The sequence below is a fragment of the Peromyscus maniculatus genome, chromosome 9, assembly GCF_049852395.1.
Source record: "Peromyscus maniculatus bairdii isolate BWxNUB_F1_BW_parent chromosome 9, HU_Pman_BW_mat_3.1, whole genome shotgun sequence".
NCBI lineage: Eukaryota > Metazoa > Chordata > Mammalia > Rodentia > Cricetidae > Peromyscus > Peromyscus maniculatus.
In genome coordinates, this window is record NC_134860.1 from 29,503,292 (window position 1) to 29,530,353 (window position 27,062).

The window sequence follows — 27,062 nt, forward strand, 5'->3', positions numbered from 1 at the left end:
AATTTCTCATTATCACTTTGCAAAGTCTATATCAGTCCAATTGATGTCTCATATTTGGCTATGTTATCAAACCATTTTTTTAAGGATATGATATGAATTGCCATACTAATCACCATTATAGCTAAAATTGTATATATCCCAGGAAGGTCATATATGTCTTGTAAAATTTCATCCATGGTAGAAACAAAGAAAAATTTAAATTCTGAATGGTAATATATATTATCTGCCATGATGTGAGAGAGACTTAAAATTTGTAAAGAGAAAAATGTATTTATTTGTTTGTTTGTTTATTTATTTATTTATCAGTTTAAAGTGAAAAGTTATTAAATAATTTACCTGAGATAAAATCCCTGAGAGATTGTCCTAAATGTCCTAGGTATTTCAGGGGTCCCAGGCTCTTAATTCCAGGGAGGGTGAATGGCTGGTTTGTGCAGTGATTTTGGGGTGTAGTAAGGATGTCAGGCCAGCAGGTGTCGCAGTATAGTGCCAAAGCAGGTTCTGGGACTTTGTGGGTCCCCTGAGGCTCATGTGCCACGATTGTGTGTCCTGTATTCTTAAGCAGGATTGAGAGCAACCACACCAAACAGATTTAAAAGAAAAAGGCAGCCTGCTGGCACTCACTGGTTTCTGTGGATTCCAGTGCTTAAGCAGAGTAGCGTGCCGCTGTGCCCAGACTGCATAACAGGCACATGAAGGCACAGGCACATGTTAGTACAAGTGAGTGTGGGGGCCGCCACTCAGGCAGCGTTCCTGGGCCGTTGGCCTCTAGGACAGAGAAGGGCTGGCAGCGGGTATGAAGCAGGGATACTGGGAACTTGGAGCTGGGGTGGGGCCTGAACCATGTGGCAGGCCATGTGGGCTCCCCATGGGTGGCATGCAGCACAAATGCATGAATGTGGCAGGATCCCAGGATGTGCCTAGGGATCTGGGGCTGTAGAACACAGACACCGGGGGAAGGTCTGAGGAGTGCCTGAGATGTGGTTGTCCTGAGTAGCTCATAGGTGCACACAGGCTCTGGGCCCCATGTATAAGGGGGTAGCCTTGAGTTGCCCGTGAGGTGGTCAGAGCAGATCCCTTGTAACCAAGGCTCCACTTGTTCAAGCCTGTGGCTACACTGTAGCAGGATTTGTACTCAAAGCACTGAGTATGTGAGCCTCTGAGCAAGCCTGCCATATCTGATTGCTGGCCTGAGAAGTATGCTGGCCTCTGGGGCAGGTCTATACAAGCCTGTCAAAGCTGATTGCTTGCATGGGAATGTGAGTAGCTCCAGTAGGTGTGGGGTCCTTTCTTGTGCCACACAGACTAGCTGTGGGCTGTGGGGCTCAGATCATGTTGGGCACCAGATAATGCGGGAAAAACACGAATTAATGATATAAGGACTATTTACTAAAGGATTATATTGGGGGGGGGGACAACTCATTAATACAGGATAAGGCAAATTCAATCACAGAGTCCTGGAAGGCTGAGAATTGGTTCCACATTGCTTCATGCCACCTCATTTGGTCTCCACTATCCAAGAGCGTGAGAGAGAAGGATGAGCATATGTGATCCCCAGGTCTTAAGATAGCCAACAGGCCACACCCCAGGGGCTGGTACCTCAAGGCCATAGGTGGAACAAATACCCACTACACAGTACTAGATATATTCATTTAAAATTGTATGCACTAATCACTAATAAATAGTCAAAACTGTTGCAATACCATGCTCTGCATAATTGAATACTATGTCTGCAAGTAAGACTAATAAGCACAGTTGTTTGACTGTTAACTGACTGGATGGCGCCCTTAACAGTCTACTGTAAATGCTTTGCATGGTAATGCTTTTTATTTTCTCTTTTATCAGTTATCCCAACAATTGGAATGGCCACCTACTCCTCTCTTTATCATTTCTGTTGTTGATTACCTCCACCTACATAATGCAGAAGTTGGATTAGAAGTTCAGGGGTGCACGTGCACACATTGATGTGGGTGCATAAAGATATGGGTACTAGTGCACATGTGGGTACTTGTGTGTGAAGGCCATAGGTCAAGCTCAGGTATCCTTCAGGCCTTGTCCTCTTTACCTTGTTTTTGAGACAGGAGCCCTTACTAGGGTCTGAGGCTCTCTGGTTCTGCTTGAGTGGTTAGTTGAACTAATAGTCCTGGGGAATCTTCCTATCTCAGCATCTACAGTGCTGGGAATTATAAATTCACACAGCTAAGCCTGTTTTTTTTTAATGTGGGTGCTGGGGAGTCCAAATGAGGTCCTTATGCTTAGAAAACATTTTACATGCTGAAGCAACCCTCTCTGAGGTTCTAAAACAATTTGACCTTCGGGGCTTGGAAGAATAAATACATCCTCTCAGACAGTCCACTTATAGAAGAGCTGTGTGATCTGCCACAAATACCCCCCCCCCCTGTAAGAGATACAAATGATATTGTGATGGTCTGCAAAGCCCTTAGCTTAAGCTGTATACATCTCTGAGCCAGAAAAAAGTAAATAGTAAGATGCCTGACAGGAGAGCCATCCAAAGACTTACCCATGCCACATGCTCCTGTGTAAGTTCATGGATTTTTCCATGCAGGTTGGTTGTGCAACCTTCTGCCTAGTGTTTGATTTAAAAAAAAATAATATGAGCTTTAGACGAAATTCTAAACAGTGTTAGGAAATAAGAAACACAGAGCCAAATACAGAGGTAAATAGCCAAAGAGATCAGAGAGTGATGACTACCTTACCTTACCACCTCGCTGCCATCGCTTCCTGAGAGAGAGAGAGAGAGAGAGAGAGAGAGAGAGAGAGAGAGAGAGAGAGAGAGAGAGAGAGAGCAGCCACATGTTCTGGCTAAAAGCTAAAATCCAGCCACGTGCTCCAGAGTTTATCTTCTTCTTGGCAAAAATAGCCATTTTGGAAAGAAACTATTCTTGCCTGGACTGCTTGATCAGTTGGACATGCAGGATCCATAGGAAGGTGACCACTGAACTTTGCTTGGCGAAATGGTCCTTCAAGTTCCTACTTCACAGAGGAAACTGCCAGACATTATACAGGACACAGAGAGAAGTGACTGAGAGACTCTAGGCCTGTGGGCTGAAGACAGATGCCCCAACTTTACAGAGGAAATTTGGATGACTGTTCAGACTGCCAGCTGTCTCTGTCTACACTTGAAAGACTCCTGAAAATTGCTTGCATCCTTCTCCCATTTCTCAGGTAATATTATATCCTTCTGAGCTCTTTGATGTAGTTGAAGACTAGATAGTTATAATTTCCTTAGTTATGATAAAAGATAAGTTAGATATGAAACCTTAGACTCACAAATATAGGATAGGATATCTTCTTTAATTTTGCAAAATACAAATAGACTAAACATTATAACTATAATTCTTGCCTGATAATTGTTTTGTTATATGTAATGTTACTATGTTCAAGTTAAAACCTTCCCTTTTGAAAAAAAGAAAGGGGGAAGTGCTGGGAATGTCTTTCTGTATGCTGTGAATGTGTTGCTCTGATTGATTAATAAATAAAATGCTGATTGGCCAGTAGACAGGGAGGAAGTACATTGTAGGAGGGATAAGGAGAGAGGAGAATTCTGGGAGGTGGAAGGCTGAGTCATGAGACACTGCCAGCTGCCACTGCCATGAGAAGCAAGATGTAAAGTACAGGTAAGCAACAAGCCATGTGGCAACTTACAGATTAATAGAAATGGGTTAATTTAAGATATAAGAACTAGATAGCAAGAAGCCTGCCATGGCCATACAGTTTATAAGTAACATAAGTCTCTGTGTGTTTACTTGGGTCTCAGTGGCTGCAGGCCCCAGCAGGACTGGAGAAATCTCCAGCTACATTGGGCCTGCTAAGGTCTCTAGGAATTAGGGAGACAGAGAACAGCTTGTTCCAGTTCCCTTGCTAGTACAACCTAATGCACATGCACGCATGCATACAACTGATATCATGGAAGGGAGAGACAAATTTTTACATTTTGAGTTAAATTAGTTAACAGATCTCTGTCAACTGTGATGCCCAATGGACACATGTGAAAATGAGTCAACTGCTCACCATGGCGCATAAGCCAGTCTCTTGTCATCAAAGCTGTCATAGCAATCTCACAGTCTTCACCACTCCTTCAGGACTGTGGGCCATGGAGCCCACCAGACTGCATTCTGCATACAGAATGAGTCTATAGAAACACCAGAGTGGGACTACGCCAAGACTTTGGTGTGCATTCCAGTTTGTTTCAGACCATGAACTCAAGCACTACTTCAACTGCCCTTTTGGTGCACCAGGGACAAAGCCAGGGCAAGAAGACTTAGAACTTCAAGTTAGGGATCAAACTGTGAACTTCCCACTTACTTTGGGGGAGGCACTAGCATATCTAAGCCTCAGTTACTCCTTTATGAGGATAAATAATAGTAATGGCTCAGTGTTATATTGATGAATTGGAATTAACCACATCATAAGTGTTTCATTTGTTCTTGGCAGATAGTGTGTGCTATATTAATCTATACTGCAACAGATCACTACAAATTTGGTGGCTTGAAACCATGCAAATTTATTGTCTTTTAGCTCTGAAGTTCCAAGATCAGTTTTTACTAAAGTTGATATGTTGGTAGACCAGCACTTTTTCTGGATATTGTAGGGAAAGTCCACTTCCTACTAATTCCCAGCCTTTCGAGGCCACCTCCACCTTTAGATTCTCATCCCTTCTTCCATCTTCAAAGTGCATTATTCCAATCTCTACATGATTACCCAGTTTTCTTCTACCCTTGCTCTTCCTGCCTCTGTCTCATGACTACTGCATGATCCTCACTAATTCTGATTTCAAGATGCTCAGTTAATTACAACCCATAATCTCACCTTTCAGTATAAAGCAATGACATGCTTGCAGGTTCAAGGGATTCGAATTTGGTCATATCTTAGGAGCTATTGCCAAGCCTGTGATGTGCAGGCACATGTATTTTAATGCTATGCTTGTTCATTCTGCCCCTTGTCTTTGATTTAAGTAAAATGTACCTAAAATAAAGCAGCAACCTTAATTTTATTATGTGTGCTTATACCTACAAGCCACTCTGAGGACTCTGAGTTCCATTTTTTTTCAACTCAGTCACACCCTTCCCATCATTCTCTGCTGTTACTTTTAGGCCACCATTACTGTTATATTTATCCTATGGATTACTTTAGCCTGTGCTTAGAGTTTGTATGAAAAGGAATCTTAGGTATCAACTTGATTAACTTGCAGAACACCACCCAGGGAGCTGATTAAGCAACAGGACTAGATATGTCTGAGAGGGCATTTTCAGAGGTAATTGGTGCATGACTCTCTAGGCTGAAGTGGGGAAACACTTCAGTGTGGGTCAGTACTATGCAGCCAACAGGGGACTAGAGAGCACTAGACAGGGCTGGCATACTCCCTTGCTACACTTGGACTTCAGAACTTCAACCTCTTTTGACTTTGGATTTAGAGTCTTAACACCAGTGGCTCCCCAGGTTCTGAGTCCTTTGGCCATGGAGAGTTTTCCTTGCTTCTGAGACTTGGCTTGCAACTGTACTACACAGCTGACATCCATCAGTCTTCAGATTGCTGAGAGCCTGTTATGGAACTTCTCAGTTTCAATGAGTATATAAGCCAATTTGTCAAATGTGTTTTCTCTTCTAAGTATGGCTATGTCTACATCTATGACTTTATCTGGGTCTATATCTGTACCTTGTAGCTGAAGTTTTTCTGGTCCTGCCTGGCTCCCACTGCCCAACAGTCCCACAGACACTCAGACCCAAATGAACACACAGAGACTTATATTACTTATAAACTGTATGGCCAAATGGCTCAGACTTCTCACTAGCTAGCTCTTATATCTTAAATTAACCCATTTCTATAAATCTATACTTTGCCACTCGGCTGGTGTCTTACCAGCACTTTATATGCTGCTTCTCCTGGCAGCAGCTAGCACCATATCCACTGTGCTGTCTGTTTCCTTCCTTGCTCTCTAGTTAGAATGTCCTGCCTAACCTTATTCTGCCTCACCATTGGCCAAACAGCTTCATTTATCAACCAATCAGAGCAATACATATTCACACCATACAGAATGATATCACCTATCATTTCCCCTTTTCTTTCTAACCAAAAGGAAGGTTTTAACTTCAACATAGTAAATTACATATAACAAAACAGTTATCAAGCAAGAATTATAGTTATAATATCTAGTAGTCTATTTCTTTGGCAAAATCAAAGAAGATACCATATCTATCCTATATTTGTGAGTCTAAGGTTTCATATCTACCTTATCTCTTATCATAACAAAGGAAAACCATAATTATAACTATCTAGTCTTCAACTACATCAAAGACCTTAGAAAGATACAATAATATCTAAGTAAATAAGAAGACCATTGTAAGCAACTTCCAAAAATCTAGAATGACAGAGACAGCTGTCTGCCTGGACAGTCACCCAAAGTTTCTCTGCAACGTTGGGGCATCTACCTTCAGTCCATAGGTCTAGAGTCTCTCTGTCTTTTTTTTTTCTGTGTCCTGTATAATATCTGGCAGTTTCTTCTGCAAAGCAGGAACCTGAAGTACCATTTTGTCTTGCAAAGTTCAGTGGTCACCTTCCTGAGGGTCCTGCATGTCCAGTCAATACATTTGGTCAAGCAGTCCAGGCAAGAACAGTTTCTTGCCCAAATGGCTATTTTTGCCAAGAAGAAAATAAACTCCATATGGAGTGTCTTTGACACCCATCTTTCTCTCTGAAGTAACTCAGTGCTGCCAGGAGTAGATGTGTCTCATTGTCCAGGAAAGCCTAAGTTTTTAAAACATTTTAAATGCCATATTCTGTAGGTCTTTGAAGTATTTGCAGATTATTTACCTAATTGAATTATATCTATGTATATCTAAAAAACTTAACATGACTGTAAGTTTGACTGTCATAGAAGATTAATTATTAATCTTTATTTCTTAATTATCTAGTACAATTTAAATGAGCTGTACAAACATAATATCTTAAACAATAGTAGAAATATACATATAGTATAACAAAATTAACTTTAAATTTGTATCAATAAACTAAAATCTATACCAATGTAAAACATTTTAAACAAGTTGCTCTTTAAAAGTAGGTTCAACAATCCATCCTTTTATCCTATCATATCTATATCCTATATTTCCATATCATATCCCCCTTTCTTCTTTTAGAAAGATATTGACTATGACCAATAATAATTTGTGACCAACAACCTAAACAAAGACAGACATCCATAATCCTTTTTTGGGGAATGTGGGTGTAGTTTTCTAGGCTACTTCCTGCTGATAAAGGGAACTATATTCTTATGGAGATCCTGAGAAAATGAAGATCCTGAGAAAATTAAGAATTATGGCCAAGTTCTGACTGGAATAGTCTGTGATGTTGTATTTTTTGAGCCAGTTGCCTTGAAGCCATTTGGATGTTTGATAATCTGGGCCTCTCAGGGGGTCTTCCTTGATCAAACCATGTGGTGATACTTTATTTGTGCTGAAATGTGATATTTTATTTGTATGTTAGTTAAGTTTGCCTGGAGATCAGAGGTCATAGCGAGCCATAAACAGATGTCAGGTGGTGGTAGCACATGCCCTTAATCCAATCACATGGCAGGCAGAGTCTCTGTGCAGTCAAGGACATAGCTAAGCATGGTGACACACGCCTTTAATCCCAATACCAACCATAGAGACCTGGAGGTCTGTATAGACAGGAAGTGATGTGGCTGGGCTTAGAACCAATGAGAAGGCAGAACAGGAAGGCAATAAAAGTGCAGGTTAGACAGGAAGAAGCTCTCTCTTGGGAAGCTATGGTGAGGTGGTAAGCTAAGGTTGGTCATAGCTATTTGCTATCTCTCTGTTCTCTTTGGCTATTACCCCTATATTTGGCTTTCTGTTTCTTATTTAATAAGACTATTTAGAAATTCACCTAAAAAACCATATTATCCTGGAAGCAATCCACAGGTTCTCATCTTCTGTGGAAGCAAAAGCAGAACCTCATTTCCAAAGCAATATATCCTTAGACATAGATTTTTGAAATCAAGATATATATATATATATATATATATATATATATATATATATATATATATGGAGAGAGAGAGAGAGAGATTTAACTCAGCAGCTTTTACAATCAAGTGTCTCTCTGCAGTTAAAAATCCCAAAGATAACATAATTCATACTCTCTGTGTGATATCCATCTTTACATGGCCTACATACATTTTTATGCACATTGTAAACTGTTTAGGGTTTATCCCATATGAATCTGTCTTATTCTGAATCTATAATCCTTTTCTGGCAGGGGGGGCCTTTAAACTGCTAAACTGCATGGCTAGTACAAAAAGCAGCAGCCTTGGCTACTGATTCCACCCACCTCAGCTTCCCAATATGGCAGAACTGCATTTCCTGCCAACTACCGGGGAACCATGCTCATTGCTGACTCTGGGAAGCAGTGGGATATGCTTCCTTCAAAGCAGCATATAGCCCAGAAACCTTTTTTGTTGTTGTTGTACTAGCAAGTGATAAATCCACCATGCAGCATACTGCACAACTTGGAGACATCTCTGTGTACCATGGTGGGAATCTGCCACACTGCAGGTCAAGCCCACTTGTTGCTGTGAACCTGCCATACTGTGGCTCATGGCTTGCCTGAGAGACACAACTAGGAAGCTGTTTTTAGCTCTGTTTTAGAATCTTTTTTTTTTTAAAGCTTTCTCAGGTTTTAAGTGGAAACTCGTGACCCATGTTTTGGTGCCATTTGTAGCTGAGGTTTTTCTAGTCCTGCCCAGCTCCTGCTGCCCCAAGGTCCCACAGCTGCTCAGACCAAATGAATACACAGAGGCTTATATTAATTGGTTCTGTCTTATAGGGAAGGCCTATTAGCACAGAAATCACACAGTGACTTTGTATGTCTAGTTTCTTCCACATAATATAACCACTGTGATGCACAGTGATTGTTCTCTTATAGCTAGAGTTTTCCTGGTCCTGCCTGGCCCATGGTCAGAACAAATCTCTCTCACCCACCAGTTCCACAGCCACTCAGACCCAACCAAGTAAACACACAGAGACTTATATTACTTATAAACTGTATGGCCGTAGCAGGTTTCTTGCTAACTGTTCTTATATCTTAAATTAACCCATTTCTATTAATCTATAGCTGCCACGTGGCTCATGGATTACTGGTATCTTAACATCTGCTTCTCATCTTGGTGGCTGGCAGGGTCTCTCTGCCTCAACCTCCCACTTCCCAAAATTCTCCTCTCTCCTTTTCCCACCTATACTTCCTGCTGGCTACTGGCCAATCAGCACTTTATTTATCAATCAATGATCCACAGCATTCTCTTTTTGTTTGTTTGTTTTCATTGTTTGATATCATGCTTATTCTTCTGTGTGTGTGTGTGTGAAGAGGAGGAGAGGTTTGGTAGGGTAGCAATGGTTCCATAGATGCACATGTTAGTGTAAATGTCCACACAAGTATGTGGACATATATATGGTGATCAGAGGTCAGCCTTGGGTGTCATAAATCAGAAGCTGTCCTCCTTGTTTTTTAAGGTAACATCTTTCACTGGCCTGGAACTTATGAAGTAAGTTTGCAGGATGACCAATAAGTCTACTTCCACCTCCCTAGCTCTGGGATTACACTCATGTGTCACCATGTCCAGCTTTTTTACACAGGTTCTGATGCTCAGACTCAGGTCTTTTTGCTTGAGCAGCACTTTACCAAGCTATTTCCTTAGGACTCCATGCCTATTCTTAATCTATCCTACCTATAACAGCACTCTTTGTTCATATTCATTCTAGTTCAAGGATCATTTCAAATGCCACCCTTCAAAACATTCCTGGTTGTAATATATGCCTTCTCAGTCAGAAATTTTACCTATAACTGACTTCTACACTGCTTGTCTCCTGACATTCAGCAGCTTTTTCTGTACAATGTCACCTGATCCTTATGGACAAGAATATTGTACCTTGGTCATCTTTGTATTATCATTGCCCCTATAGATGAACCCATGAATATACTGACATCACCTCAGTGTACTGTATTTATTTATTAATTTAAATCTACATGTGTAGAACAGAACTCTTTCTCGTGTTTACCATGAGACCCACACAAGGAGGTAACAAGGAGAATTTCTACAGAGTCCTTTTTTGACACTGATAAAAAAGAAACAAAAATGATGAGAAGAATTTTGATGTAGGAAAGGCTGGAATTAGAAACTGTGACTTTTGCCTAGTGAGGTTTGGATTTGTCTTTGTGAAAGTTCATGTGTTATAAACTTGGTCGCCCATGCACAGTACTGAGAAGTGGAATATTCAGGAGGTACCTAGATTAATCTATTCATGGATTAATGACTTATTAATTACTTCTCTTGCTTCCATGATAAAATACCATGAGAAAAGAAACTCAAGGGAGCAAAGATTTATTTTGGTTTACAGTTTAAGGATCTGTCATAGTGGGGGCATTATAACAGTGGATCTTGAGTTCATGTTATTCCCACAGTCAGGTAGTGAGAAGTGATGACTATTGGTGCTCAACTCATTTTCTTCTTTGTATTCAGTTCAGGACTTCAGCACCTGAGATGGCACTACCACAGCTAAGGTGACGCCACCTTACTTCACCTGATCTAGATAACCTCTCAAAAGCATGTCCAGGGGCCATATAAGGTTGACTCCTATAAGGCTGATATTCAATTTTAGCCAGTAAAAATGCATAGACAATATATCAAAAAAGTGTCCTTGTTAGAAAATCCAGCTCTTTGTGGTAAGTTTACCCTCTGTTGCCTGTGATGCCCTATGTCAGGACAGATACAGCAAGGAAGCACTCATCAGCTATTGAGAAGGTGTTGACATTTTGCCCTTGGACACAAACATAAGCTGAATAAACTTTGTAAATTGCCTAGTCTTATGTACTACATTATGGCAAGAAAAATGGACTAAGAAACATTTCATGGATCTACCCTTTTGTGGAAATATAAGCCTCATTTTCTTCATATTCTGCATTCATGTGTTTTATGGTAGGGCTAATGGTTTTTTAATCCCCACAATTCCAAGGCTTACTAGACATCACATAGGTCACTAGGTGAACTGTTTCCTTTGTGTTATCATTAGTTCAGAATGGGCACAGACCTGAGATGATCCCTAGAAACTCAATCCTAAGATTGGAGTTTGGATTTTAGAGAAGCATGTTGTCTTTAAATCTTACCCAGGCCCAGAGGTGTGCAGCCTTAGGAAATTGTAATGAAAGGTCCTTTCTGGCCATTGTGCAGGGAACCCAAGTATATGGAAGGTGGGAGAGTGTAACCAGAGGCTTTTCTGCATCTCACCCCATCCCATAGCCACTTATAAAATAATCACTCAGAGGCTTATATTAATTATAAATGTTTGGCCAATGGATTTGGCTTATTACTAACTAGCTCTTATAGCTTAAATTAACCAATTTCTATTAAACTATATTTTGCCGTGTGGCTGTGGAATTACTGGTCTGCTGGCATCTTGCTCCTTGGGTAGCTGGATGGTGTCTCTCTTGATTCTGCCCTTCTTCCTCCATGTATTTAGTTTGGCTTTCCCACCTAACTATATTCTGCCCTTCCATAGGCCAAAGCAGCTTTATTTATCAAGCAATAAAAGCAACACATATTTGTAGCATAGAGGACATTCCACATTATCTCCCCCTTTCTGTCTAATTAAAAAGGAAGATTCTAACTTTAACATTGTAAAATTACATATAACAAAACAGATATCAAGCAAGAGTTACAGTTATAATATTTAGTCTATTTTTTGGCAAATTAAAGAAAATACTCTATCACTTATCCTATCTCTGTGAGTCTAAAGTTTTATATCTAATTTATCTTTTATCATAACTAAGGAAAACTACAATTATAACTATTCAGTCTTTACCTCCATCAAAGACCCCAGGAAGATTTAACATTACCTGAGGAAACAGGAAGTGCATGGCAAGCAACTTCCAAAGCTGTAGAAATGACAGATTTATCTGGCTGCCTGGACAGTCCACCCAAAGTTCTGTAATGTTGGTGCATCCATCTTTAGTCTATAGGCCTAGAGAGTTTGGCAGATTTCTTAGTGAAGCAGGAAATTTGAAGAACTGTCCTGCCTATTTTGGCAAAGTTCATCAGTCTTTCTCCTGTATGCTTTGCATGTCCAGTCTCCACAGCACATTGTCAACAGTCAAAGGCAAGAGCAATTTCTTTTGCCCATTGTTCTTTGAAGTAATTGGTGCTGCCAGGAGCAGACATGTCTCATTGTCATGAAAAGCCCTAAGTTAACAAAACATTTTAAATGCCATATTCTGTAGGTATTTGAAGTGTTTGAAAATTACCTATCCATCTCACATGTATTTCTGCATATCTAGAAAATCTAACATGACAATAAGCTTGACTGTTATAGATGACTATTAATTTATATTTTTAACTATACATTATATTTTTAATGAGCTGTATAAACATAATACCTTAAATAAGAGTAGAAATATATAGACGGTATAACAAAATTGACCTTGAATTTGTATCAATAAACCAAAATCCATACCAATGTAAAGCATTTTGAGATTAACAGGTTTTTTTTTTTATTAAAGTAGATTCAGTAATCTACCTTTGTTTCATCATTTCTGTATTATATTCTCATTTTCCTTTAGAAAAAGATTGATTATGACCATTAGCCAATTATAACCAACCCCCTTTAAATTAAAATAAACATTCATAAACAATATTTTGGGAATTTGGGCATAGTTGTTTATACTACTTCTTGCTGATTGGGGCACTGGTAATCTTATGGGGATCCTGAGAAAATTTAGAATTATGGTCAAGTCCTGACTGGGGTATTTTGTGTGGTTGCTCCATCTCAGCTAGCAGCCTTGAAGCTGTTGTGGATGTTAGATCACCTGGGCCATCATTCCCATTGGAGACCTTTCAGGGGGTTTTGCTCAATCAAACCATATTAACCTGGAAGCAATCCACAGGTTCTCATCTTCTGTGGAAACAAAAGCAGAACCTCTTTTCCAAAGCAACATATCCTTAGACCAAATTTGAAAGTCAAGATACCTTTAAAATACATATGCTGGTTTAATTTAGTAGCCCTACAATCAAATATCTCTCAGAAGTTAGCTCATTAACAGTTAAAAAAATTCAAAGAAAACATGGTAATATACACAATCCAGACTCTCTGTGTATTTCCGTCCTTACGTGGCTTATTTCTTTTATGTTACTTTTACTGTCTCTTTAAAGACTGTTTTTTAAAACTTTATTTCTTTCTATAACTTCGTATACTCTTTTTTCCTGTCTCTCCCAAGCCTACATACATTCTTTAAAACACATTGTGACCTGTTTAGAGGTTTCTTTTCATCTGATCTGTCTTCATTGTGTATCTGTAATCTTTTTCTGACCACTCCTTTAAACTACTAAGTGGGCATGGCTAGGACCAAAGCAATGAGTTTGGCTGTTGGCTCCACCCCATTTTTTGGCTTCCCAACATGACAGAGGTACCCAGGATAATCATGTTTACCCCTCAAACTCTGGGGTCCATGCTGCCACCAGGTAACATGCAGTAACCCACAAACCTTTTTTTGTTTGTATGAGTAAAAGCTAAATCTGCCATGAAGCATGCTGTGCTGTTTTGAGTTCCATTTATGTGTTCTAGAATCCTTTATTTTTTTAAGCTTTCTCAGGTCTCATGTGGATTCATGCCTGATGGTGGGTGTCAAATGTAATCAGAGACATTTCTGCATCCTACCCAGTCCTGCAGCTGCTTATAAAATAATCACTCAGAGGCTTATATTAATTATCAATGTTTGGCCCATGGATCAGGCTTATTACTAACTAGCTCTTACAGCTTTAATTAACCCATTTCTATTAATCTATATTTTTTCATGTGACTCTGGCATTACTGATCTGCTGGCATCTTGCTCCTTGGGTGGCTGGGTAGAGTCTCTCTTAACTCTGCCCTTCTTTCTCCCTGTATTCAGTCTGGCTTTCTCACCTAGCTATAGTCTACCCTTCCATAGGTCAAAGCAGCTTTATTCATTAACCAATAAAAGCAACACATATTCACGTGTACAGAAGGACATCCCACATCAGGGAAAGACTCCTAATTCTCAGGATGTTGCAGAATCCTAGATAAAACCAAGTTCATAGTGAGATCCACTCTAGTACTTGGTGGTTGTATGAGCTGATACATTCCCATTTCAGTTTAAGATACTTTTAGTCCAGTTTATGTCATTTGACTACAAATAGCATTTGAGAGATACATTGTCTTTGTTTTATGTACTCTGAGCTTCTTATTTCTTGAACTAAATTCAAGTCAAACATGAGATGGAGACATACAACCTAGCTCCACTTCTCAATGCTGATGCTTTCCTTTGTAAGTCAAACAGCAAATCTTTCAGAAATTGCATGATGAATTTTGGCCTAAACCACCACTCTACCCAGAGCAGAAAGTCCCTAAGCATTGGGATGAGGCTTATGACATGTGTGAAACAGCAGCTAAATCAAGATGCTGAAGCTCCACCTCACTGGAGCATCACTTCTGTTGTGCCCTGGGATAAGCTTATGTCAGCAGAAGCCAGTGTTGTAATGGAAAAAGCAAGGATGAATTACAGGACAAGATTATTTCCCAGTTTCTACCCAATGGATTTTAATTCTTTGATAATTTACATTTAGTTTTGGAGCCAGAGAAGCCAATAGGATGATACAAAATTCTATGTATCAGATAGAAGTAATGGAGCATTGTCAGAAGAATACTGACTCCCAAACACTATAATATTATTTTTTAAATAGTTTATTTATATTTATGTGATGTGTATGTCAATCTGAATGTATGGCACATATGCTCAGGTGCCTGTGGAGGCCAAAAAAGGGTCCCCTGGTACTATTGTTACAAGCGATTGTGAGACATCCACTATGAGTTCTTGTAACCAAACTTGAGTCCACTGGAAAACTTGGGTCCTCTGGAAGAACAGCAAGTCTTGTAACTAAGGATTCATCACTAACTCTGGTAATCACATTCTAAACCTCAATATGTGGCAGGAGGGTACAATCGCAGAAGAAACGAGGGTGCTAATGAGGGAGTGGAGACAAGAGAAGACCAAACTCCTTTTTGCTCACTTGTTAGATGGATCAAAAGGTCACAAGCCAAGGAATGCAAGTGGCCTCTAGGGGCTTTACAAATTCTCTCCTATGGGTTCTGCACTCTTTTTCTAGAAAGGTACAGCATGGACTGTGAACATTTACCTTGTCATATTCTGGAACTGAAAGTCAAGACCTAAGTATCACCAAGTTCAGCTTCTCTTAAAGTTTCTCCTCCTACCTGTTAGTCAGTAGTAGCCTTTCTGCTGTGTCCTTATAGGGTCTTCACTCTATATGAGATATGAGCACATCCATGATGTCTCTCTGTGAGTCCAAGTCCCTTGTTTTAGTAAGGACACCAGTCAGACTGGATCAGAGGCCCCCATCCTAAAGTGTTCTTATGAACTTAATTACTTCTTTAAAGATCATACCTCCAAATATTGGTAATCTCAAATTCTGAGGTTTACTTATGAATTAAGGGGAGTACAAGCTAGCTCATAACAGCTCTGGAAGGGAGCACTGCCCTTGGTTCTAGGTTAATAAGACCCCGACAGATTTTCATTATAGAACCATGAGAAAATAAAGTATTGTTTTAAGTCACTAAGTTTATGGTAGCCCAGCATTTCAAGTAAAGCCTTCCAATTTTATTAATTCAAACTCCCCCCTCATAAGCCTTAGGGGAAAGAATCATCATTATCCCCCTCCTAGAGGCAGGAAAGATACTCAATATTTGTCTACAGCCATGTGACTCAAATCAGGAAAATGTGAACTTTAATTCAATCAGACTGATTTCAAAGCACTTGCTCCATACTGTTCCCCTATGCCTCATGACACTTGGAGGATTTGGGAAGTTTTACAACTTCTCAAGCAAGACAAGGAAACATAGTAAAAAGAATCCCATAGTATACAGAGGCTCTAGGTCCAAGACTCTCACTTTGCAAATGAAGAGAACAAAGTCGGGATACTATAGGCATGGACCAGACTCTGGAGGGTCCCCATGGGATTTCCAGGTTCTGTCCAGAACAAGGGATTGTACCAGGAACACATGGATAGAGGTAGGAACAAAAATAATTTATTAAAGGAGAGAGGAATGAGCCATAGGAGGAGAAATGTTGGCAGTGTAATGGAATGTCAATGGCATGAAGCTGTGTAGCATGTGCCTTCTCCAGAATGGCTATGTCCCGGGTATTTATCATGCCTGTTCTGTCCCTCACATGTAGCCCTCATGGGAAGGAGTTTCTAGACTTTCTACTAATGGGTCCTCTTCTCACATTATGCTCAATTCCTCTCTCTACAGCCTACTTTGCTGCCACAGGAGTGAAGACTCTCTGGAGACCCAGAACAAGTTCTCAGAGACTGAAGTGAAGCCTGGGGCTCCCAGCTCCCAGCTAAGCACATGGCCATCTTTTCTTGCCAAATCACATGCATAGTTAATCATATTATTCTCTTCATATCATTATAGCTTATCATTTCTCTTCTCATGAGAAAGGAGCTGAAATCCTGCCACAAAATCAGCAAATGTCAACACTTGGCCTCAATTCCACAGTCATTCTCAGGTCCTTCTTGCTACCTTTCATAGGACTATCTCCTTATTATCTAGCCATGGGAACAGCTGTTTCATCCTCTAAGAAGAAAGTAACCATGCTGGCATTTTGATCTTGGGATTATAAGCTGAATGCTTACTATTGGGGCCAGACTATGCAGCATGTTACTTCGCTGAACATGAGTCTTAAGGGAATTTAGAAAATGGAATAGCCTTTGAAATTCTGATCTGACAATTCTGAGTGCAAATTGGCTTCATTTCTGTTGATTCATCTACAAAAGTCAATAATGGCAGAGAGACCTGAGAGCGCAGATGGGGACTGGGCCACTACAGGAGCATCCTGCTGACTTTCTGGGGCACATCATAAAGGCTCTTGGACTTTATGGCTTCTCTAAAACAAACCCAGGAGCCAGCTTTTGTTTTCCTACCCAAACCATTTGTCATCCGTTTGTGGGAAGGGCTGATAACAGCACACATAGAACAGAAGCCGAAGCTTCAGTGGTAGCTTCCTCACAAATAACCAAAGGCTGAAAGGCCACAGACATGCTAGCTAGAAGCAAAGTCTAACATGTTGTCCATCTTCTCATGTGCCATGGGGAAAACAGCCTTCCTTTGAATTTGAGGCGTCTATTAGGTCATGGACCTTGCTCATCACTGCATCTCACACTGTGCCCCCACCCCCTATTTCCTTGGTATTCTCTGGAGTGTTTTTGTGGGGAGGGACATAGTGGGTTAGTAGTAGATATTTTGCCTTTCTTATTAGTTGATCATTCCGATGACCAGTCTTGACTGTCAGTTTGATGAGATTTAGAATCACCACAGAAACAAATCTATTTGAGGTCTTTGAGGGATTATATGGATTAGGTAAATCAAGCTAGGAAGATCTACCCAATATAAGTGGTACTATTCCATGGACTGAACCCTAGACTGAGTAAGAAGGAAGAAGTAAGTAGAGCACCAGCATCTCTGTCTGCTTCCTGACTGTGGATGCCATGTAAACAGCCATGTCCTTTTCCTGTGGTCATGCCTTCTTCACAACAATGGAGTTTTATACTCTGGAACCATAAGTCAAATTTATCCTTCTCTCCTTAAGATTGCTTCTGTCACACCAAAGAGACAAATAACTAGTTTAATCAAATATTGAGAGTGAATATCCCAGAAAGGCCAGTTATATTTACCACACAGCAAAACTCTTAAGAGAATTGTTTTTGCTGAAGTTTAGAGGTTGTTATTTTGGGGCTTTAAACACTGATATAAAAAACTGTCATGTTTGATTTGCTTTATGTTAACATCCTTGGGTGTCTGTGGCCTACTTAAAGTGACTACAGCAGTGGATCAGAGCATTCATGACGCTGCTAAAAGCCAGATTTCATTAAAGCTAAATGAGACCATACTCTTGGCAAGTTGATAGAAATTCACATTTGCTTACCATTTTAAATGGGGATTTTAGCTGCAACGGATTGAAGAACACACAAGGCACCAAACTTGGTGATTATTTGTGATAAAATCCTATTCAAATACTGCAATGTTAACTAACTTAAAAAAAAAAGAGAAGGTATTGCCAAATTTAAGGTGCCAATGTGATTTTTATTGTTGTTTGTTGTTTTCCAAGGCTTATAATTGTTTCCATTTTAGTTTCTCTTTCCTGAAATGTCTTCATTTTGTTATAATATTCCTATATCATAAGTGAGGGTCAGGGTGAAGAAAGTAAACAAACCAAAATAATTAAACATTCTATTTAAAAATTTGCAAATACAAGCATCTCACTGTAAAGACTCTTGCTAGAATCTTGCTGGTAAGACCTGATTCCCACTCTGGGTCAGTTCTGCTGTCAGTGAGCTCACATCATTCACTAGAAGCTACAAAAGACAGCTTGCTAGAATCAGGGGCAGTTTCCACCTCAAGGAATTCCTTCCCTGGCACAAATCTTTTTGATTAAACAGATAAACACATGCAATTCTTAAAAGTTTTCAAAATCAATCAAGAGACACTCAATTGTGAAAATTCCCTTTTAGACTAATTACACTTTTCATTAGGCCAGGGACTACCATAGCACAGATATGTCATTGCTTGTCATGGTTTTGGTACATCAAATAATAGAATAATCAATCATCTCCATTCTTAGAGAATGGCATAATCAAAGGTATTATGGAGGCAACTGGATTCATTCTCTCAAAGTGGCTGAACAATTACAGTGATTGTCAATTGTTAACTCTGGCTAAGTAGCTAATGACCACGAGTGTTTTCCTAACAACCTGCAAAATAAAATTGTTGCTTTTTCCTCTCTCAGGAACAGAGCAGGGTCACAGAAGACTAACTTGGCTTTCCAGTTGTTTTAAGAGAATTCTGAAATTTCCAAATCCATTAAAAAACAAAACAACAAAAGTAGTTTACTTCAAGAAGACCACTAGCTCACAGCTATGTATTACCCAGCCCTAATATGCCAGATGCACATGTTTGAATTACACGTAGTTCAAAGGTAAACTGTTTTTGTTCAGCTTCAAAGCAAAAGAAATGGACAATTCATTATTTAAATGTTTATTCTGCTCTTACTTTTGGGATGTCTTTGCCCTGACTTTATGGGAACTTGATAATTCCTAGGGCAGTCCATTTCCTCTAGGATCCCTCTGGGGACGAGTACAGGTCTCTCTCCTGCAGTTCACCGACAGGGAAACGGGATCGCCAAGCTATAGTTAGCTCAGTACTGCCCGTGCCAATCCTTTCAGCCCAGCTTCTTAACTGCAGCATCAAGACGACTGCTGTGTTTTAGCATCAGTTAAAGATCAAACCCCAGCTTCTGTCCTGCACTCTTAGGACTTCCAGCAAGGGCAGGGTTATCTTTTATTCATCCTATGTATCTTAAGATCTCAGAATAGTGTCTACAACACAGATGATATTCATACACCCTATGTATCCTAAGGCCTCAGAACAGTGTCTACAATAAAGTTGATATCCATACATCCTATATATCCTAAGGCCTCGGAATAGTGTCAACAATACTGTTGACATCCATAACTTTTGTTTTCAGATTGATTTCTTTGGTTCCTTTGATGTCTGTTTTCTAGGACTTGCTTGAATCTCTCAATATTTTTGAAATCTGAGTTTTACCCCAAACGTTCTTCTCTAGTTTTCCAGATGGCCTGCCACTTGATCAGACACATCCATGTTCACTCTGTTCTTGGATACCGAGGCTGTCTGTTTCCAGACACACCATGACTAACAGTGTGTTAAGAACTTTCAAAGGCACTCATTATCCTCTCCTCTGTGTGAGGCAGTAGGTATGGTTCCAAATGCACAGACCCCCAAACAGAGGCCCATGAGAGAAAGGCAGGGATTTCCTGAACTCATCCCATCCCTTATAAGGAGGTCTTTGTTCTGTAGCCAAAGATACAGAGGTTGGATAGAAAAGAGCAGCAGCAGAGTCTCCTAAGAGCTGGGCTTGTGGGAGTGATTGTGGAATAGGCAGAAATGGATTAGCTTTGCTTTGAGTACAGCTCTTGACAGATTGTTCAGAAGAGCAGGTTGGGCCCTGTGGAACATCTGCTGCCAGAGGCAGTCTGCAGGTTTCCTCCTATGGAGGGTGGGCTGAAGTGGCTCAGGGGATCTCTGAGAGGACGAGGTGTGTGTGACTGGGGGCTGTTGAGATTGTCGCAGTCAGCAGTGCCCTTTCTGTACAGCTGCTTTGACAGCAAATCCTGGGTGCTTTAATTTCTCCGATACTGTGGCCTTTCCAGGCAACCTAAGCATGGCTCCTATGGGGTATATAACACCCCATGCCAAAGCAGTCCTCTGCTAGCTCAATCTTCCTCCTGCCCCATCACCTGAGGCTGAAATGGCCTTCTTTCTTGATACTGTGAACCACTAGTGTCTTCTGTTCAGCCAGGTTTGGGTGCTGCCTCTTCCAGGTGGATTGAACTTGACTGACAAAGAATGAGGCAAAATAATAGGTACTCTGTGACTTTGATGGACTTGGTATCTGTCACCCAAGGGCAGACCTGTCTGGAGGCCTGTGTGTATTCCACACTAGCTTCTGCTCTGCTGTGACTTGTCATGCTGGGCAAAAGTCCTTGTTATATCCCACTGTGGTATCCAGGAAACAAGGTACAGCTGTCAGAAATAGACAGGGGCCAAAGCCTTGATATTGTCAGGTCAGGTGAAGAGGGAGCGCATCCTTACAGGCCAGAAAGAAGCTCTTGAGCACCTTTGAAGGTTTTGTTTGTCTTTCAGAAGCACTAAAAGATAATGACAAGCCTTGAGAACATTTGGTGTCAAGTGTGCACAAATGCTGAACTGTGAAAGAAATTCCTGAAGTCACGAGATAAGAGTAAAACCATCTTCATTTCTGGAAATGGGATGGCAGGTGCTGAGCCCATGGGCTAGAGCCAGTCCTGGGGTGAAAGAGGGTGTTTTCATTCTGAGATCAGTGCATGTGGTAAGGGAATACTGCTCACTGCCACCCAAACCTACACTTTGTTGAACATCTTGTCAGGCTGTGAATAGCCACGAGTTTGGGGAACAGGTCCTGAGTGGGTGCTAGATGTGAAGGAGGAGTCAGGCTCCTAAGCAGACTGCTTCAGCATTACGAAACTTCGTTTCCTTTCCTGGCAAACCCCACCAGCAATGAGACACTAACAATGCCCAGTAATTGCAACACTTAATATATTCCGGAGATGTAGTTAAATAGTTTATAGTCACGATTCCAAGGAATTTTCAGACCAACCCATGATATCAGTACAGAGATTGACAGGAAGAGGTAGCAACAGTTGTGCAGGTGGGCATACACACACACACACACACACACACACACACACACACACACACACACACACACAAATAACACATATGTACAGTTAGCAAGGATCAGGAAGAATTGTATCCCTAAGGTGACATACAGCTGCCAATTAAACCACCCAGAGAAGAGAATACATGGACTTTCTGGATCCTTGAAATTCAGCATTTTTTTTTTGTCATTCTTCTGAGATAGTCTTAACCATCTAGTCCAGGCCAGCCTTGAACTCATGATCTTTTTGCCTCTGCCTTTTAGAGTGCTGGTACTACAAATATGTACCCTATGCCTAGCATGGGAGTTTTTCAAAGCTCTTCTCATATTACCATTCTAGAAACTATGTAACATTAGTCCCAGATGTACTGGCTTACACCATATGCCATCCCAGAAAGTAGGCAGCAATCTCTAACTATAGATGTTATAAATAGCAGACTCTGCTAGTGTTGAGCCAGCCAGTCTCCAAGAAGCCTTAGCCTCACCCCTGGATGCAGCCCTGACCTTCAACCTTCTGTAGGGTGCCAAAACCTCAGCTCCCACCTCATCTCAATGTTCCAGTGAAGGAGCACTGGAACCAGCATTTGAGCTTAGTCAGAAGTCCTGACAGCAGACCCATTCCCAGATTTCCTGGAAAGCGAGGTAGAAGAGGGTGAAGCACATGGGACCGACCTGTCCAGGGAGGAAAGGGTGTTCTCACTTTGAGACTTATGCATGTGGCAGGGGACAGTCTGCTCACCTCTGTTGAAACCCAGGATCTACCAAACATATTTCTAGACCATTCATTAGTGTGTTAGTCTAATATTCAAACCCTTTGTACCTGGTTGCCATTCCTTCTATTAAGAAGCACTCTTTTCAATAGCCTTTGGAGGTACAGGCACCAACAGAGCTCCTGGCTAAAATGCCTTTGTGGAATGTAACCCAGGCTTGCCAATGAAGGTAGGGTTCCCTTGGGGCAAGAGGAAAGGAAGGCCGGTGCATGTCAGCAGTCACAGAGCTGCGTTTCAGATTGAATTCTGAAGGCCTTCCCATTTATAAACTCTTTGTTCTAGATTCTTAGCCCTACAAACAGAATGCCTTTGCAGTTTGTCATCCCTGGAGCTTCTTGTGGACAGCGTCTGCATACCACCTCGCTTCCTAGGTTTAGCTCTTCATCAGGCCCTGCCCCACCTCCTTTCCCATAAGACATCTCAACTTCCACTCTCCGTGTTTGTCTCCCCTTGTCACTGAACTGCAGCACATCTCAGATCCGTCCAAACAGCTGTGCTGCAACCTGCCCGCAGGCTTTTCCAGCAGCCTCATTCCTAGGAGACAGCTTGCTCATGGTTCCAGAGCATGATCTGATTGGATTCATAGTGTCCTGCACTAAAATAGACATTATAATCCCCTCCATTTTCTGAGCAGGAAGAAACAAGTGTGTTCTTTTCATTAAGGACACCATGCTTCCAGGAAGTTATTTTTCGAATTAAGAGAAATTTAGAGGTGGCCAGAATATTACTGAAAATCCATTAAAGGTCAATGAAGTACAGAATTCATGAATTGCTGGTATGAAAACATGTTTGGCACAGTCAGTCCCACACAGCAGCTCTTCTTCCCATAACACCCGTGTAGGTCTCCAGTAAAAAAAAAAAAAAAAAAAAAAAAAAAATGAAGCCAGAGCAAAGGAAGGAACAAATCTATGTACAAATGAGAGAGTTTTCAAGTGAGCCACATTTGAGATAACTACTAACTCTCCCGACGCCCTGGGAGGTGCTGGGCAGCAGTTCAAGCATCCTTTCTTGCTGCCATTTGATCTCCCACTATCCCAAAGACTCTAGTTCTTGGTGCAGATTTCTTTGTCAGCAGGACTAGTTTAGATGGTGAAGCCATAGCTAATAAGCAGAGGAGGGGGTCCTGAGTAGTTGGTGTCCTTAGATGAGTAAAAATAAAATGTCATCATTCTGTTCATCCCATATTAAATTCTTTAAGACACTTTATTACATTTTTTGTGTATGGCTATGAGCACATGAGTACATGCTATATCATGTGTGTTCAGAAGACAATTTGAAGAGAGCTGGTTCTCTCCTTGCACCAGGTCTTCCTGGGGATGGATCCAGTTGCCTTGGTAACAGCAGTCTTTACCTCCTGAGTCATCTCATCAGCACTATTCCATTTTAGAGATATAGAAACTGAGGTTCAGAAAGACCAACTAATTCACTTAAGGCCACCCAACTAGAAAGCATCATACCTAGATTTAAATGTGAATCCATTTCACTCCCATTCTAGAGTCCTGAAAGTGCTAAGTACACCACATATTCATGGCTAGACCTTTGGTGTGATATGAAGAGTGTAATGGGATGGAATGGACAGCCACTCTGTTGTCCTGAAGGACACACACACACACACACACACACACTTTCCTTCAAACCATCCTCAGTGCCCACTTCTGGCCATAAGACAGTGTTACCATCACAAGTTCACACAGTGCCAACTGTCGGGGAGCTGGGTGGCCTTCTCAGCTTCCTACTCTTGGCATCTTGATTCCTTTTTCTCTGACATATACTGCTTGGCCATCCTTTTTTTATTATTCCTTTTTAGTCTATAATATTCCAGTGTGTCAGATGAAGTCCAGAGAAGTAACAGTACAGCATCATAGGCTGAAGTGAGAATATTTCTTGCCAACTCAAATTATTTATGATCGAACAGTTAACCAGTCACTCAACTTGAGGATTTTGGTACCATAGGGCTGTTTTATTAGCCTCAGCATAAAGATGCCTTGTACATAAACAACATTTATTGTGCCAGTCTGCTAGCTGGCTTGTTAAAACAATGTTGTGTCAGGACAGGATGGTTCTAAGAGAAACAGAAATGAAGTTCTGTGCTGTTTGCTTCTGAATTAACACACCTGGTCCCCTCATGGAACACACACACACACACACACACACACACACACACACACACACACACACACACACACACACAGCCTGTGTGTTCACACAAAGACTGTTTCCTGAGATCCCTCTATATGCCCTAAAAACATGGGAAATACAAAGGAGGTAAGAGCATCCTTGTAATAGTGAGGCTTACATGCTAACATGAGGGAACCAAACAGTCAGGAATGTCATCACTGTAAGCATAGAAGAGCACACTGGGGACCAGCTCCTCTGGGCTACGATGGTCCCACATATATCATATGGGTGACATCTGAGAAAAACTGAATGGAGTAGGTGAAGAATATTCTAAAAGAGCAAATAGGAAAGGCAAAGGCATTATTAAATAATTTAAAGAGAGGTTAGGAGGCTGTGTCTGAAGGAAAGTAAGAAGAGGGGCAAAGCAGGGAAATAGAGGCAGAGGGAAGTCTGAAGAGCAGGATAAGTGGCCTCAGTAGTGTCACAGATAGGCGAGGGTCTTTGGCATTTGGTGAATAGGAGAGTGAATAAATGAGTTGACTGCTGGATGATTTTTTTAAAAAGAGCTGGTTCTGTGCATATGTTAGGGAGGATAGAAGCCATCTTCTCTGGAACCCACCATTTATAGCAGCCACTAGTTGGTGAATGCTTGCAATGTGCCAAGTCACCTAGAGGCATTCTGTGGATATAATTTACATTATCCCATGTCATCATCCTGGGGACAAAGACATAATTCTTTTCTCTGTGCTGGGAATGGAGGCAAGCGCAGTATCGGAGGAACTTGCACAAGATAAAAAAAAATGCTTAGTGGTAGAGCCAGGGCCATATCTCCACCCCTCTGAACAGAAGCGTTGGGCTCTAGACTCCTGGAGCTACTGGGTCCGTGGCCAGGAAGATGTATCTGGTTTAACATAAAGACGTAACTTGCAAGAGGCTAGAACTGCTGAGAAACAGAGCTGGGTCTTGGAATGCACCCAAGTGGATCCCAGGCCAGGGTGCAAGATAGACAGGGAGCTGCAGCGTCCTCCCATGCACAGTACTGAAGCCCCCTGAGACCTTGTTTGGGATTAAAGAAAAACAGATTGCTCCAAACAACAGGGACATAAATATAGGCAGCTGCATTTAAGCTCCCAAGTCCAGAAGTCCCTCAAAATCTCAGCTCTTCATTTGGGCTTTGGTTTCTAATGGTGTAGAAAGAGATACCAGATGAAATTCAGTATTTTCCACTTTTATGTGCTTTTAAAGCAACTCTAAGTAGTCACAGATACCTACCACCCTGTTTTCTTTTGTGTTTTTCAGTCCTGGGAAAAAAAAACTTTGAATCCAGGACTCTGTGCATGCTAGGCAAGTATTCCACCACGGAGCTACTACATGCCAGCCCCAGATACTGGCCTCTAAATAAAGTCTAAGAATTTCAATAGTTGTGAAATATATAGATTGTAGAGTTTTTTGCTGTTTTGAGACAAGGCCTCACTACGTGACCCAGGCTGGCTTCAAACTCATGATTCCTGTGCCTCTGCCTCTGGCATTCCATATTCCACATGGCAGCTTAAATGCAGCTACTTATATTTATGCCCCTATTATTTGAAGCAATCTTTTCTTTTTCTTAAAACACAAACACAATAAATACCAAATGGATTTAAAGGCTTCAGGGGTATATAAAAATAATTAACCATCTCCTCTTTCCCTTCCTCAACCTAATTTTAACATTAATCATTAAATGCACATTTCCAACTTCTCTGTCCTTTAATTTTTAAAATTAATACTATAAGGAAATCTCCAAACATAGATTGACATGTTTCTGATATTACTTATTTTTTTCTTTTTTATTGAAAATAGATTTTTTTCCATACAATATATTCTGATCACAGTTTCCCCTCTCCCAGCTCCTCCCAAGATCCTCCCAACCTCCCCACCCACCTCAATCCATACTCTTTCATTGTCTTTCTCACTAGAAAACAAGCAGGAATCTAAAAAAATTAAAGTAAATTAAAACAAACAAACCAGAATATGACAAAACAAACAGGAAAAAAAAAAACGAGCCAAAGAAAAAGCACAAGAAACACACAGAGATGCAGAGACACATTTCATAGTTGCTTAATATTGTTTAAAAAAATAAATTTAAAATTTCATCTTTATCTTGTGCACATGCTGAGATGTACTCATGAAGCTCAGAGGACAACTGGAGGTAGTTAGGTCTCTCCCTCGACAACATGGGTCCCAGGAATCAAACTCAGCTCGTCAGGTCCGGCAGCAAGCTCTTTCTTCCACTGAGCCGACTCTCCAACACAGCAGCTTAATGTTCTACTTCTTCGATGTAGCAATCTGTCTCCCTGTGTCCTGTGTGCCTTCATGTTATTCCTCATAATTTTTATTGCTATCAATAAAGTTACAATAAAAATTCTTCTAAAGCATACTTACATTTTTATGCTTTGATTTTTTGGAGATAGATTTTTAAGAGAAAATTGTTCAAAGGCATAAACAGTTAACATTTTAATAAAGACGATAAGGTTATTTTTCAGCATGTTTTTACCTATCACATATCTTCTAGCAGGATACAATACTGCGTTTTACTCACCTCCTTAAAAACATTGTTCTTATAGTGTCTGTGGGATTTTCCCCAACTTGATGAATAAGAAATGGTCTTTAAAAATAATCCTGAGTGAAGTAACCCAGACCCAGAAAGACAAACATGTTATGTACTCACTCATAAGTGGATATTAGATGTAAAGCAAAGATAATCAGCTACAATCCACAGCCCTAGAGAAACTAGGTAACAAGGAGGACCCTAAGGGGTTTGC

The 27,062-nt window shown here is 40.8% G+C and overlaps 1 long non-coding RNA gene across 1 annotated transcript; it reads left to right on the forward strand.

The window, feature by feature from the left end:
• The first annotated feature begins 2,580 nt into the window (after positions 1 to 2,580).
• Positions 2,581 to 26,677, forward strand: LOC121832199 (uncharacterized). The gene is made up of 2 exons (XR_006075746.2): positions 2,581 to 3,183; positions 16,348 to 26,677. It is a non-coding gene; the product is annotated as an uncharacterized LOC121832199 (long non-coding RNA).
• Positions 26,678 to 27,062: the final 385 nt, after the last annotated feature.